The sequence below is a fragment of the Eretmochelys imbricata genome, chromosome 6 (genome assembly GCF_965152235.1).
Source record: "Eretmochelys imbricata isolate rEreImb1 chromosome 6, rEreImb1.hap1, whole genome shotgun sequence".
NCBI lineage: Eukaryota > Metazoa > Chordata > Testudines > Cheloniidae > Eretmochelys > Eretmochelys imbricata.
The window spans coordinates 27689040-27703076 of record NC_135577.1 but is presented as its reverse complement, the minus strand read 5'-3'; positions in this window follow the sequence as shown (position 1 = coordinate 27703076).

Genomic DNA, 14037 nt, shown 5'->3' with positions numbered 1-14037 from the left:
CCTCCTGAACAGCTTGATCACACTGGCTCCATTGCAGGCAAAGCCTTTGGGGACAGGGTTTGCTCCCCACAGCATGCTTGTTTAATTATCAATGAGGAATGTAGTGTGCATGACAAAATGGATCTGAACATCAAGATTCACTGAAATCAATTGGAATCCTTCCATTGACTTCAATGGGCTTTCGATCAAGGCCCCTTGTGATACCAGGCCCAATGTGTGCTAGTGGCCCAAAACGTCTTTATTTCTCAGCTATATTTTTTTAAACAAATGCTCCTCATGGAGGACTATGCACATGTGAAGTGTGAAGTTTTAAAACACAACCATTCTTGTGTTATTCAAACATCAAAAACAACAACAAAAATAGCGTGAACAATTTTTAAATCACGGAAGTCTCCTCTTGCACGCCCCAAACTCAGTAGATTAAAAAAAAAAATCTGGATGTATTTTTACCAAACATTAAAAAACAAAAGCCCCTTTGGTCTGAGAACACGAGCCTGAAAAACTGCAGCCCCAAAGGAAATGTACTAAGAACATTCCAAGTACTTGAAAGTCAGATTTACTATGGAAAGACCATCTCAGCCCTACCTACAACATTCCCTACAGAAGTGAAACGTCTCAGTTTAGGAAAGCAGTAAAGCTCATGCTTAAATCCATCTGTGTTCAGCAAAGCACTTATGCTTAACTTCAATCTGACTCGAAAGGCCTCGTTCACCACAAGTTTTATGTGCTGCTAATGCTTGACTGTTGTGGAACTGACCTCAATACTGCAGTAGTATCAACTCATCATTTCTACTAACTTCTTTTTCACTAACCACTAACTTACAATAATTAATATCCTCAACCTCTGTTTTGCTTATGTCTGGAAATGTGGACATTTCAGTATCTAAAATTTCTATATACTCACTATCGGCCAAATCCTGGACCCTGGATACACTGGCTGGCTGGGTTGCATGCTGGAGATCTCCACAGGAGCTAAAGGGGAAAGAGCCCTCTTTTTAGGTTGTAGAGAGATAGAGGAGACGCTGCATGGTTGCAACTGCCCCTGTGGCATTCTGCTGCTCCTTTCCATGAGAGTGATTGACCCTGAAGTTCTGTAGGTAGTGAAAAATGCCTGAGATTTATCTACCCGATAGTTTCTACCAGTTACCACAACATGATTTATCTACACTGCATCAACCACCGCTATACTACAGCCATGCTACACTACCTATCTCCACCTCAGTTATACCTGCTACCATTATGCCGCAGCCACATTACGCTGCCTATCTACACTACAGCTTCCATTAGCTACCACTGGTGGAGAATTACAGATACGAGGCTTGCTAGTGCAAAGGTGGCCTAGGTGTGTACTTCAGAGCTGCTGCTGTCTGCTCTACTTTGTGCTCCATCTAATGCCTGTGAAGCTTCCATATTCCTGAGGGCAGGGGAGCATCCTGCACAATTATTTGATTTCCATGCACGCTTTTATGCATGTGCCATTTCTATGCATGGCTGCTGTGCTCACCTGGACCCATACAGCTTGGCAAGTCTTCATCCAGCTATTTATGATTACTGTACACACATGTAGGTTAAGCATTTTCTTCCACTTATATACTATGCATTACACTACTCAGATAAGCCAGGACGAGAAGGAATATTTTGAATTAACACTTAAAAAAGTCACCATGGGGAAATAACATCTATGAGGTGATAAAAAAAGAGAAATGGGATGAAATTATCATTTACTATAGCGCCAGTCATAGACCAGGACACAGACACCCACTTTCCATTGTGCAAGGGGATGCTCAACCCCTGGCTCTGCCCCAGGCCCCGCCCCCACTCCACCCTTCCCCCAAGGCTCCACCCCCCACGCTGTCTCTTCCTGCTCCCACCCCTTTCCTGCCCAGTTCTGCCCCCTCCCCCGAGCGCACTGCATCCTGGCTCCTTCCCCACTACCCCAGCCTCCTGCACGCTGCGAAACAGCTGATTGCGGAGGGAGGGAGGGAGGGGGAAGCACTGAATGGTGGGGCTCGCCGGCAGGCAGGAGGTGCTGGAGAGAGGGGGAGGTGCCTATAGGGGGCCTGCCGGTGGGTGCTCAGCACCCATCATTTTTTCCCTGCAGGTGCTGCAGCCCCAGAGCACCCATAGAGTTGGCACCTATGGACCAGGACTTCGTAGTGCTGCTGCATAGGCACAGAACAAAAAGATGGTCCCTACCCCACAGGGTTTGCAGTCTAAGTATAGGACATGAGACAACAGAAGGATACAGACAGACAGGGGAGTACAAGAAAACAATGAGACAATATTGGTCAGCATGATGGGCAGTGGTCTCTGCACACCAGCAACCCAACTGCTGTCAAGTTTTTTGTAGGCATCACAGGAGAGTTTTAAGGAGGGCAATGGTTGGATGTGTAGCATAAGGGCCACAAGAAAAAACTGGGTCACACTTTCTATGGAGAATACATTTATAGATATCATTTATTAAACTTTTAGAAACTAACAGATTTCTTAATAAACAGCTAATCTATAGTAATTGATGGTAGAATCCTACAGATTGCTCTTGATCATGGTTTATAATCATCTATAGCACTTTCTACTCATGTGCTTAGGGACAACTATAACACTGCTCATGTCTATAGTATGTTTATATCATCTATTTCCTATTTATTAACTCTTTCTAAATCATTTATCGGGGTACGCTTAATATAAATAGGCTTAGCAGAATTCAGTTTTTACTTTTGTATAATTTTGATAGATACTGTTGATGTTTATATGTCAGCACTTTTTGTTATCAATTAAAATGTTCACAACTGTGCAAAATTATGGATTTTAAGCTTTTTTGATTTTTATTTATTTAAATGTTCAGTTATGGGAAATTGTGGGGGAAAGAGTGAGACAATAATTATTAAATGACACTAAATGTTGAGATTCAAAAAGTTTAAGCATTATAACTGTTAAAACACAAATTGTCAACATCACATGTCAAAATATATAAAGAAAATATCCTCAAATCAAACTCAAAGTTCTCAAGCAGCATTTCGCTTACTTTGCCTATCCGTAAATTTCAGTGATCACTGATGGAAATATTTTCTCGGTTTGCATGTGTATGGTGAAATTTACTCACATTTACCAATAAAAATATATTTTCAAGCCTAAATGTAAAGTGGGACTAAACTGAATGGCTTTTCCCCCCAGCAATGTCTTTGTAACACCATCCACAAGATGGTCAGTGTCCAACTCCTCTCCCAAATGAAAACAATGTGCAGAGGAATTGTTAAGTTGGTTTGAATAGAATAGTTAATAATAATAAAACGTGTTCCATTATAATTAATAAAACGGACAAATAACATCCAGGGGAATGATAGAGAGTTTGTTTTCAGAGCAAAACCCAAAAGATAGATGTCAACTTTTCTGGTTCTGGAAGCTAGACCAAGGAAATGAATGTACAAAAAAACCCTGCTGAATAGCAGAAGCTTTTAGAGCTGCCACATATTGACACGATAAACTATTAGGAATAGAAAACATCTACAAAATATTTCCGCACAAGTGGCTTTTAAAAAAACTAGGCAAAATGTGGAGACAATAGAGCCTTAGTTATATTTATGCATATGGTAAATTATGGCAAGGAAATTACTAAAGACTCTTATTATTCACCCCTAAAAGATTTGCTGCTCTGTGTTCCAAGCAAAGCCTGTGGAAGATTGCAGATTCTACTTCTGCACCTGGCTGAGTGATTTACCAGAAACTTGACAGGGTCGTGGAAGCTTTATTTTCTTTGTTCCATGGGTGCCTGCCATGGAGAGCCAAGGCTGGATTAACTGATTCTAAATCCCTGGGCAGTTTGCCAGAGCAATGCTTATGCTGAAGAAAATGGAACTTCCCGGAATGATTTCAGGACCAGTTCTATGTATTCGTTCTTCCTATGTTCAAAAACCATGGGAAGAGAGTATAATGCCTCATGTCAAGCTGATAAGCTTTTCCCCATAGGGTTTGCCAGTGTGAGAGTTATGTGAGCATTCTGCCTACCTTGGACAATGCTTTTTCTTTGGGCCAATTCCTTTCTCTGGCAGCACTCCATCACTAGTAATATAGGTGTCTTCACACTGAAGAACATACTGTTTTAGGATAATGTGCATGGACATGTCTAACATGCCTAACCCGTGCCTCCATTTTCTTTCTTGCTAGCATAGCCATTTTGATTCGGGAACTCCTAGCAGTGCCATGTCCACTTTTAGCACACTGTCATTCATAGTGCTCCAATCTGGGTTAAACCTTGTTGTCGGCTGAGTTAAAACCTTGTTAAAACTGATGTGTGAACAGACCTTTCACTTAAGATAGTTGTAAGAGACAGTTGAGGGTCACAGCTAAAACAAGGCATAATGGAGTCTGCCCAGAAACTAGCACTATATAGGCAACAGGTTCCACTGGGTATTGTTCTGCCCAGGTGGGCAGGGGTGTCTATGGGTGTAGAAAAGTCTAGTGGGGGAGGGCAGACTACAAACAGAGAGACTGAGGGAGAGCAAGAAAGCTAAGCAGGAGCCTGTAATTGTAGGGTGTCTTTGGGAGAAGCCTAAAGAGAGCTTTTGGCTAAAGAAGCTTGGGGCTGTAAGCAAAGCAGCTATCCTGATTTTGGAATCTCTTGCATTTGGAGAATCAGGACTTCATACATTCCTTGTAAATAAACAAGATTGCAACAAAGAAAATGCCAGATTCCATCATAAATTTCTACTCCCAACTGGAACATCCCTGGGGCCCTGAACTGCGCGTAGCCACTTGTATCAAAAAGGGGTAAGAACCACCATACTGGATTAGACCTATCGGCCATCTAGATGAGTGTCTTCCACCAGATGCTTCAGAGGCAGGTGCAAGAAATTCTGCAGTAGACAGCCATGGGCTAACCTCCCACAACAGAAAGTTTCTTCCTAACCCCTAGTATCCAGAGTGTGGCTTATGCCCTGAAGTATGCAGGTTTGCATCCCTTCCAAACCTCTATTTTTGGAGGTTTATTTTAGTTTTTTCTATTCTTCTTCTGCATATTCTTATGGCTCCTGTAAGTGGCTAATCCCTTTTTGAATCTAAGTTTCAATGATATCCTGGAGCAATGAGTTCCAGGTTGAGAGCTATGTGGAAAAAGTACTTTCACCCGTTTTGAATTTGCCTCCTTTCATGTGCAATGACTGTCCCCTAGTCACAGCTGCCATGTTCTATGCAGTTCAATGTGTGACATTTTATGCACATAATTTAATGAGTGAATGTGCATAGTGGGATTTTCAAAAGCACCTAGGCACCAAACTCACATTGATTTCTTTTGATAGACTTGAAGGGAGTGTGATGTGAGATCAGGGAGGCTGGGGAGAAGAGGGATGGTCTAGTATTCAGGGCCAGCTCTAGCATTTTTGCAGCCCCAAGCAACAAAATTTTTGGCCGCCCCCGCTTTTTTTTTGTGCCCCCCGCCCCTTGCTCCACCCCTTCCCAACCCCTTCCCCAAATCCCCGGCCCTGCCTCCTTCCCCGGGCATGCCACATTTCCCCCCCCCCGCTTCCTGCGGCTCCGCAACCCCCCCCGCCCTCGCTCACCTCCGCTCCGCCTGCTCCCCTGAAAAACGCTGCTGCTCCGCTTCTCCCCCCTGCCTATCAGACGAGGGAGAGGCAGCGCATTCAGGGGAGCAGGAGGAGCGGACATGAGTGAGGGTTGGGGGGAGCACAGGAAGTAAGGGGCGGGTAGAGGAACCGCTCCCCGCCCCAGCTCGCCTCCGCTCCACCACCGCTGCCTCCCCCGAGTGTGCTGCCGCTTGGCTTCTCCTCCCTCCCTCCCAGGCTTGCTGCGCAAAACAGCTGTTTGGTGCGCAGCAAGCCTGGGAGGGAGGGGGGAGAAGCGGAGCGGCGGCGGCGTGCTCAGGGGAGCGGGTGGAGGCGAGCTGGGGCGGCGGGGGCACATTTCTAGGGGCAGCATGGCCGGCGCCGGAATGCTGCCCCTAGACATGTGCCCCCCCAAGCACCTGCTTGTGTTGCTGGTGCCTAGAGCCGGTCCTGCTAGTACTCAGGCTTAGAGCTGAATAGGTGGATCAGGGATTTTAACAGTAGGGCAGTTGGACATTCGTTTTGCTTAGTGCTCATGTTTCCTGGGAAGAGAAGGTTCCTAAGGTTACGTACCCCTGTAGGCAAGGTGCAGATTAGCTCATCTCACTGATTTGGCGGGAGATTGCCTGATTCTGGATGAATTTTTAAGCAGTTTTAAAAATACCTCCCTTTTGTGCTGAAGGATTTTGTTGTGTGCACTCCAGTCATTTATAGAGTCCAAGGCCAGAAGGGACCATTGTGATCATCTAGTCTGACCTCCTGCATAACGCAGGCCATAGAACTTCCCCGAAATAATTCCTAAAGCATATTTTTAAAGAAAACATGCAATCCTGATTTAAAACGTATTAGTGATGGAGACTCCACTACAACCTTTGATAATTGTTCCAATGGTTTATTACTCTCACTGTTAAAAATGTATGCCTTATTTCTGGTCTGAAGTGGCCTAGCTTCAACTTCCAGCCACTGGATAATCTCTGCTAGACTGAAGAGCCCATTATTAAATATTTGTTTCCCAAGTAGAAACATATAGACTGTAATCAAGTCACCACTTTGTTGAGCTAAATAGACTGAGCTCCTTTAGTCGATCACCATAAAACATGTTTTTTAATCCTTTAATAATTCTTGTGGCCATAAACACCAACTCCATGGGTGCTCTGGGGTTCAAGCACTCACGGACTCTGGCCCTACCCATGCTCCACCCTGACCCCACTCGGCCTCCTTCCCCATGGCCCCACCCATGCCGCACTTCTTCCTACCCCCACCCCACTCTGCCTCTTCCCTCTGAGGCCCCCTGCTACTTGCTCCTCTCCACTCCCTCCCCTGTCACTCGCCCTTAAGGCAGGAGGGGACAGAAAGGAGCGAGCAGTGGGCGGACAGGGCCTTTGGGGCGGAGAGGAGTGAGCGGTGGGCAGGTGGGGAAAGTCTTGGGGGAGAGGGCAGAGAGGAGCAGGCATGAGGCACTCAGGGGAGGGGGCAGAGAGGAGCGATGGGCAGAGGGGCCTTGAGAGAGGGGGCGGAAAGGAGCAAGAGGTGGTGGGGTGGGGGCGGAGCAGGGGTGGGGTCTTTGGGGGAAAAGGGCGAGCAGAAGCGAGGCCTCAGGGCAGAGCGGGGTTGGAGCACCTATTGACAAAAACAAAAGTCAGTGCCATGGGTGTCAGGTGGAGCCCCCCTTCACAGAGGCTAGGCCCTGGCTCTACCCCTTCCGTCTGCAACCCCACCCCCGCAGCTGAAGCCCTGAGACTTACTACCCCTCCCCTGTGGCTAGGGCCAAAAGTCCCACCCCCTGGAGGAGTCCCAAGCACCCCGACCCCCGCACCCTCAGCTGGAGGAGCCCTGGGCCAGCCAAAGCCCAGAGCCTCCCCGCTCGGAGGTGCCCCAAGGCCCCCCCCCCCCCGGAGGAGCCCTGGGTCAGCTGCAGCCGCGGCACGCCTCTCCACCCCAGACCCCAAGCCGCTGCAGGGAAAAGCCTTTCGCTCTCGTCCAAAGAAGCTTTTCATATTCCCCATCCAGGTTCCAGGGTGGCTGAGGAGGCAGTATTTGCTACTCAGCTTCCTGGGTTCATCAGTAATTTCTCTGGAGTCCAGGGAGATTACTGATGAACCTGGGAAGCTGAATAGCACATATCGCCTCCTCACCCACCCCGGAACCTGCACAGGGCATAATAAAGCAAAAACTTCCCCCCAAAACCCTGCAACCTGGCGTCTGGTGGCCGCGGCAGTGCCAGGGGAGGCAGAACTTCCCCTGGCCTATTATACTCACTGCCCACGGTCAGCGCCTGTGCTTGTGGCTCTTCTCTGAAGCCTCTCTAACTTACCGACATCTTTCTTGAATTGTGGGCACCAGAACTGGACACAGTATTCCAGCAGCAGTTGCACTGGTGCCAAATATAGAGGTAAAATAACCTCTCTATTCTTACTCGAGATTCCCCTGTTTATGCATCCCAGGATTGCATTAGCTCTTTTGGCCAGTGCGTCACACTGGAAGTTTATGTTCAGCTGATTATTCACCATGATCCCCAAATCTTTTTCAGAGTCACGGCTTCCCAGGATAGAGTCCACTACTCTGTAAGCATGGCCCTCATTCTTTATTCCTAGATGTATACATTTATAGTTAGCCATATTAAAATATATATTGTTTGCTTGTGCCCAGTTTACCAAGCAATCCAGATCACTCTGAATCAGTGACCTGCCCTCTTCGTTATTTACCACTCCCCCGGTTTTTGTGTCATCTGCAAACTTTATAAGTGATGAATTTGTGTTTTCTTCTCAGTCATTGATAAAAATATTAAATAGCGTGCGGCCAAGAACCAATGTCTCCAGAACCCACTGGAAACACACCTGCTCAATGACAATTCTCCATTTACAGTTACATTTTGAGACCCATCAGTTAGCCAATTTTTAATCCATTTAATGCGTGTCATGTTAATTTTATATCATTCTAGCTTTTTAATCAAAACGTCATATGGTACCAAAGTCAAATGCCTTACAGAAGTCTATTATGTCAACACTGTTACTTTTATCAGTCAAACTTGGAATTTCATAAAAAAAGGTATCAAGTTAGTTTGAGAGGATCTATTTTCCCATGTTTATTTTGATAGACTTGAATGGACCAATGAGAGATCAGGGAGGCTGGAAAGAAAATATCTCTGCTTCTAATTGCCACAGCTTGAGAGTGCTGAAGGTCCATGAGGGTGGTGTGATCTAATAGTCTGAACACAGGACTGGGAGCCAAATACAGTAACTCCTCACTTAAAGTCGTCCTGGTTAACATTGTTTTGTTATTAGGTTGCTGATCTATTAGAGAACATACTTGTTTAAAGTTGTGCAATGTTCCGTTATGAGATTGTTTGGCTTGCCCTTCTCCATCCGCCCACCCGGCGCTCCTGCCAGGCAGCGGGGTCAGGGCTCGGGGGCTTGACCTGCTCCTCTTGCCTGGCGTTCCAGCCAGGGAGCAGGCAAGCCCCTGACCCCACTCCCCAGCAGGAGTGCTGGGCGGGAGAGCGTGGCAAGACCCTGTGCCCCAACTTTGCTACGCCCCTGCCTCAACCAAGCTTCACAATCATCATTGGTGAGTACAGTATTAAATTGTTTGTTTAACATTATTTAAAAACTTATACTGTATATGCATATAATGTCTTTTGTCTGGTGAAAAAAAGTTCCCTGGAACCTACCCCCCTCCCCTATTTACATTTCTTATGGGGAAATTGGATTAGCTTAACATCGTTTCACTTAAAGTAGCATTTTTCAGGAACATAACTACAACGTTAAGTGATGAGTTACTGTACCTATGAGTTCACATCTCTCTGTCGCCTTGGGGAAGTCATGTAGGGCCAGATCCAATTTCCATTAAATCTATGGAAAGACACTTATCGTCATAGGCATAGGCGCTGACTCAGTGGGTGCTCAGACCTGGAGCACCCATGGAGAAAAATTAGTGGGTGCTTAACACCCACTGGCAACCAAACTCCCCCCTACCCCCTACTTCCACCTGCTGCTGGCCCCTGCTGATCAACTCCTCCCTCTCCCTCCCAGTGACTCCTGCATGCTGCGGAACAGCTGTTCAGTGGCATGCAGGAGGCACTGGAAGGGAGATGAAGGAGCAGGGATGGGGTGCACTCAGGGGAGGGGGCGAAAAGAGGTGGGGCGGAGGATAGGGCAGGCCTGGGGGGTGGAGTGAGGGCGGGAAGAGGCAGCGGTGGAGACTTGGGGGAAGGGGTGAAGTGGAGGAAGAGCCTGGGGCTGAGCGGGGGGTGAGCACCCCCAGGGAAAATTAGAAGCCAGTGCCTGTGGTCATAGGCCTTGAAACTGCGAAGATTTACACACATGCTTAATTTATGCTTGTGTATAATCTCACTGAAGTCAGTGGGACTACGCAAGCGTAATAAATTAAGCACATGTTTAAATTTTTGCAGATTTGGGGCCACAGACAGGAATTGGATCAGGCCCTTAGTCTCTCTGCATCTTTTTTTCTCCCCTCACACCGCCCCCATCAGTAAACTGGAAAGAATAATACTTATCTACCTCAGCAGGGGGATATGAGCATTAGTTATTTTAAAACTACTTTCAGTTTTACTCTTAAAATTCCTGAAAAAATTCTTCCTTTGTTCTACCTTTTTTGTTTGTTTTTAAGAAGCAATTTGCTTGCCCAAAACTTTCCAGCCAGGTGCGGTGGGAGTGGAGGCCTTGGAATATCTCCATCTTCCTCAGAACTGATGATAAAACAACAGTAGGTGCCTGCTAGCAACAATAGGTGTTAACTTGCTGCAGTCAAATGGCTATTTAATCTGTTGACTAATATATCAAGCTATTTCTGCTGTTTCTAGTATTTGAACACTGCATTTGCCCATTAATTTATTTGAGATGGGCCCAGTTTATAACGGGGAAAACTTTCCAGGTGAAAATGTCTAGATTTTGTTCTTTTTTGTGATTCTTCTGTCAAAGGGAAGGGGAAAAAATGGTCATCTTGACAGAAGCACTTCTAACTCTGCAACTACCAAATCTCAAAATAATAGGGACTTTGCATGGAGCAAGGCCCTGAATTGCCTTTTGCTTTATTATTTGTCTTACAGTAGTGCGTAAAAGCCCTGAAATCAGGACCTCATTTTGCTAAACACTGAATAACTATATAGTAAGAAACGATCTCTGATTTGAAGGGTTTGTAATCTAAGCAGACAAGATAAAGGGTGGGAAGGGCAACAAAGGTAAACAACAAAATGATTTGCCCCAAAAATCACACAGTGGTCAAACCAAGAATAGAACCCAGGTGTCCTGAGTCAAAGTATAGTCCCCCATCTGCTAGATTATACTGTTACCTTTTCAAGGGAAACAAAACCAAAACCACTCTTTTCTGTCATGTATGAACTTTCTGTTGAATTTCTTTAAAAAATGGGGAAGAACAGTATACAACCAAGGCCTTGTCTACGCTAGAGCAGCTTTCCACGTAACATTTACTTCCCCAAACTATTTTAAAACATGTTGTGTCCACTTACAAAAAGTGCTCCAAATAGTTTACAAGGGTACTAACTACCATTCTAATAACGCTTCAACGGGGATTAATAATGATTGAACTGCCATTGTTTCAGTGCCAGCATGGAGACGGATTAGCTGCCACAGTTCAACTAGTCCTCTACTAAGTCCAAAGCTGATTGCAAAGAGTTACAAAAGGATCTCTCAAACTGGCTGACTGGGCAACAAAATGGCCGATGAAATTCAATGTTGATAAATGCAAAGTAATGCACATTGGACAACATAATCCCAACTACACATGCAAAATGATGGAGTCTAAATTAGCTATTACCACTCAAGAATGAGATCTTGGAGTCATTGTGGATAGTTCTCTGAAAACATCTGCTCAATATGCAGCAGCAATCAAAATAGCTAACAGAGTGTTAGGAACCATTAGGAAAGGGATAGATAATATGACAGAAAACAACATAATGCCACTATATACATCTGTGGAATGCCCACACCTTGAATACTACATGCAGTTCTGGACGTCCTTCTCAAAAAAGATACATCAGAAATAGAAAAGGTAGATTAGGGCAACAAAAATGATTCAGTGTATGGAACAGCATCTATTTGAGGATAGATTAAAAAAACTGGGACTATTGAGCTGGAAAAGAGATGACTAAGCGGGGGCGGGATATAGAGATTCATAAAAAATCATGAATGGTGTGGAGAAAGCCAATAAGGAAGTGTTATTTACCCCTACACATAACACAAGAGCCAGGGGTCACTCAATGAAATTAATGGCCACCAGGTTTAAAACAAATAAAAGAAAGTACAACACAGTCAACCTGTGCAATTCATTGCCAGGGGATGTCGTGAAGGCCAAAACTATAACTGGATTAAAAAAAGAATTAGATACATTCATGGAGAATAGATCCATCAATGGCTATTAGCCAAGATAGTCAAGGATGCAACCCCATGCTCAGGGTGTTCTTAAGTCTCTGATTGCCAGATGCTGGGACTGGATGACAGGGGATTGATCACTTAATGATTGCCCTGTACTATTCATTCCCTTTGAAGCATCTGGCATTAGCCACTGTCGGAAGACAGGATAGTGGGCTAGACGGTCCATTGGTGTGACCCAGTATGGCTATTCTTATGTACTACTTTCCCACAATGCACCAGTGATCTTGAAAATCTTCCACCATGCATTGCTTCTTGAAACTGAGCTAGAAATGTGGGATAAGAACCCACAGGGCATTTCAGCTAATATGGTTTAAGACAGAGCTAGTGTAGCCATGAGGCAAATCTGCAAGCATTCTTAACACAATTCACTTTGGCTAGCATGAATGCAACGAACCATTTTTGCTTAAACCAATCTTATACAATTAGTTCAACCACAGTCATTACTGCTCGCTAGTTGAGATAAGGACCCAGAGTCCCTTACAACCACAAGCTGTTCAGCCCCATCTATTATGGGAGTCGGTTACAACAAGACAGCAGCCAACAGAGTTCAAACATAGGGCAGAAGACTATGAAATGTCTCTATACTCATTCCCCTCTTATTTTTAAAAACCACTCTTTGGAAATACGTTAAAAAATCAAGCTAACAGAGAGCAGGAAAGATATATGAGCAAGGGAAGTGGTGGATTGTCCAGTTCTTCATGTCTTCAGATTAAGACTGAATGCCTTTCTGGAAGACAACCTTTAGTCGAACATATTATTGGGCTCAATGCAGGGTAACTGGGTGAAATGTAATGGCCTGTGATATACAAGAGGTCAGACAAGCTGATATGATGGTCCCTTCTGGCCTTAAACTCTATGAATTTATGAAACACGGTTCGGTTTTGTAGTATATGAAGGATCAAACCATGTTTTAATCACATTGGGTGCTACTTCCTTGTAATTGAATCTGCAAAAAGTGCATTTTTCTATAGCATATCTAAGATTATATCAACAAATTAACTGATGAGGAATATGGCACGCCTTGGCAGCCAGAAATACAAGAGGAAAGTGTGATATAGTGTTATAGATCTAAACCTGCTTTTTGTTGTAACAAAGGTCTCTTATAGGTAGCATAGATTATATATGTTACCCTTCTGCCAGGTGGAGTCGGCAGCAACCAGGGCCGGGTTCAATATCTAAGAGTTCCTTTTCAACAATACAACACAGAACCAGTTCGAGCCCCAATCCAGTAACCTGGGAAAATTACCACACCACCCCTGAGCGCCTCTGAGAGGCAATACTTCCCCACTCGCAAGCACAGAGTCCGAGTCTAGAAAAGAAACTTTTAATGAAAGGAGGGAAGTCACCCAACATTAATTAGGGAAATGCCACAAGCAAGATTCATAATCATTAAACTATGAGCAGGACACCCACCCCAGACTAAGTGTGTATGGCCTTGTGTTCTTGAGTTCTACCAGCAAAAGTTCCTTTTCTGTGCCCCCCTCTGCTCCCTCACCATACCCCACTCATGGCAGTTGTCCTTGGTCAGTGAGGACCCAGGGTTCAGAGGTGCAGTTGTGTGAGTTCACCTCCGACCCGGGGAAGAAGGCATCTTGCTTGCTCTGCCATCTGAGCACTTACTCTGGCTGACCACTGCACCAGCCACGGTTCTTCTCTGCTGGCTGCCTCGCCAGCCACTGTTCAACTCGCTGGTCACCTTCTGCCACCTGTCTCTCTGCTGTGACCTCTGCAGGTCAGTCTCTTAGTGATTTTCAGCTCTGAGGCTGGACAGAGACACTGTCCCACCACAAGTGATTATCAGGTCTTTTGAGCACTTAAAATAACAAAAGACTCCTAATGGAGCCTATTTATCTCGATCTTTGATTAGTGGGGAAGAACAGGTTAAACCAGACTGGGAACCCTTAGGGAGAGTCCACTCCTCCTGGCTGGGATACCTGTTCCCACCCCTCTCTACTTTCACAAGGGTCTGGCATTCAAGCCCCTGGCTTAATGAGGCCCTTTTAGCTGAGGGTGACCTCCTCATTTGAGACAACACAGTTCTGCTTCCCTTTACTCAGACAATAAAG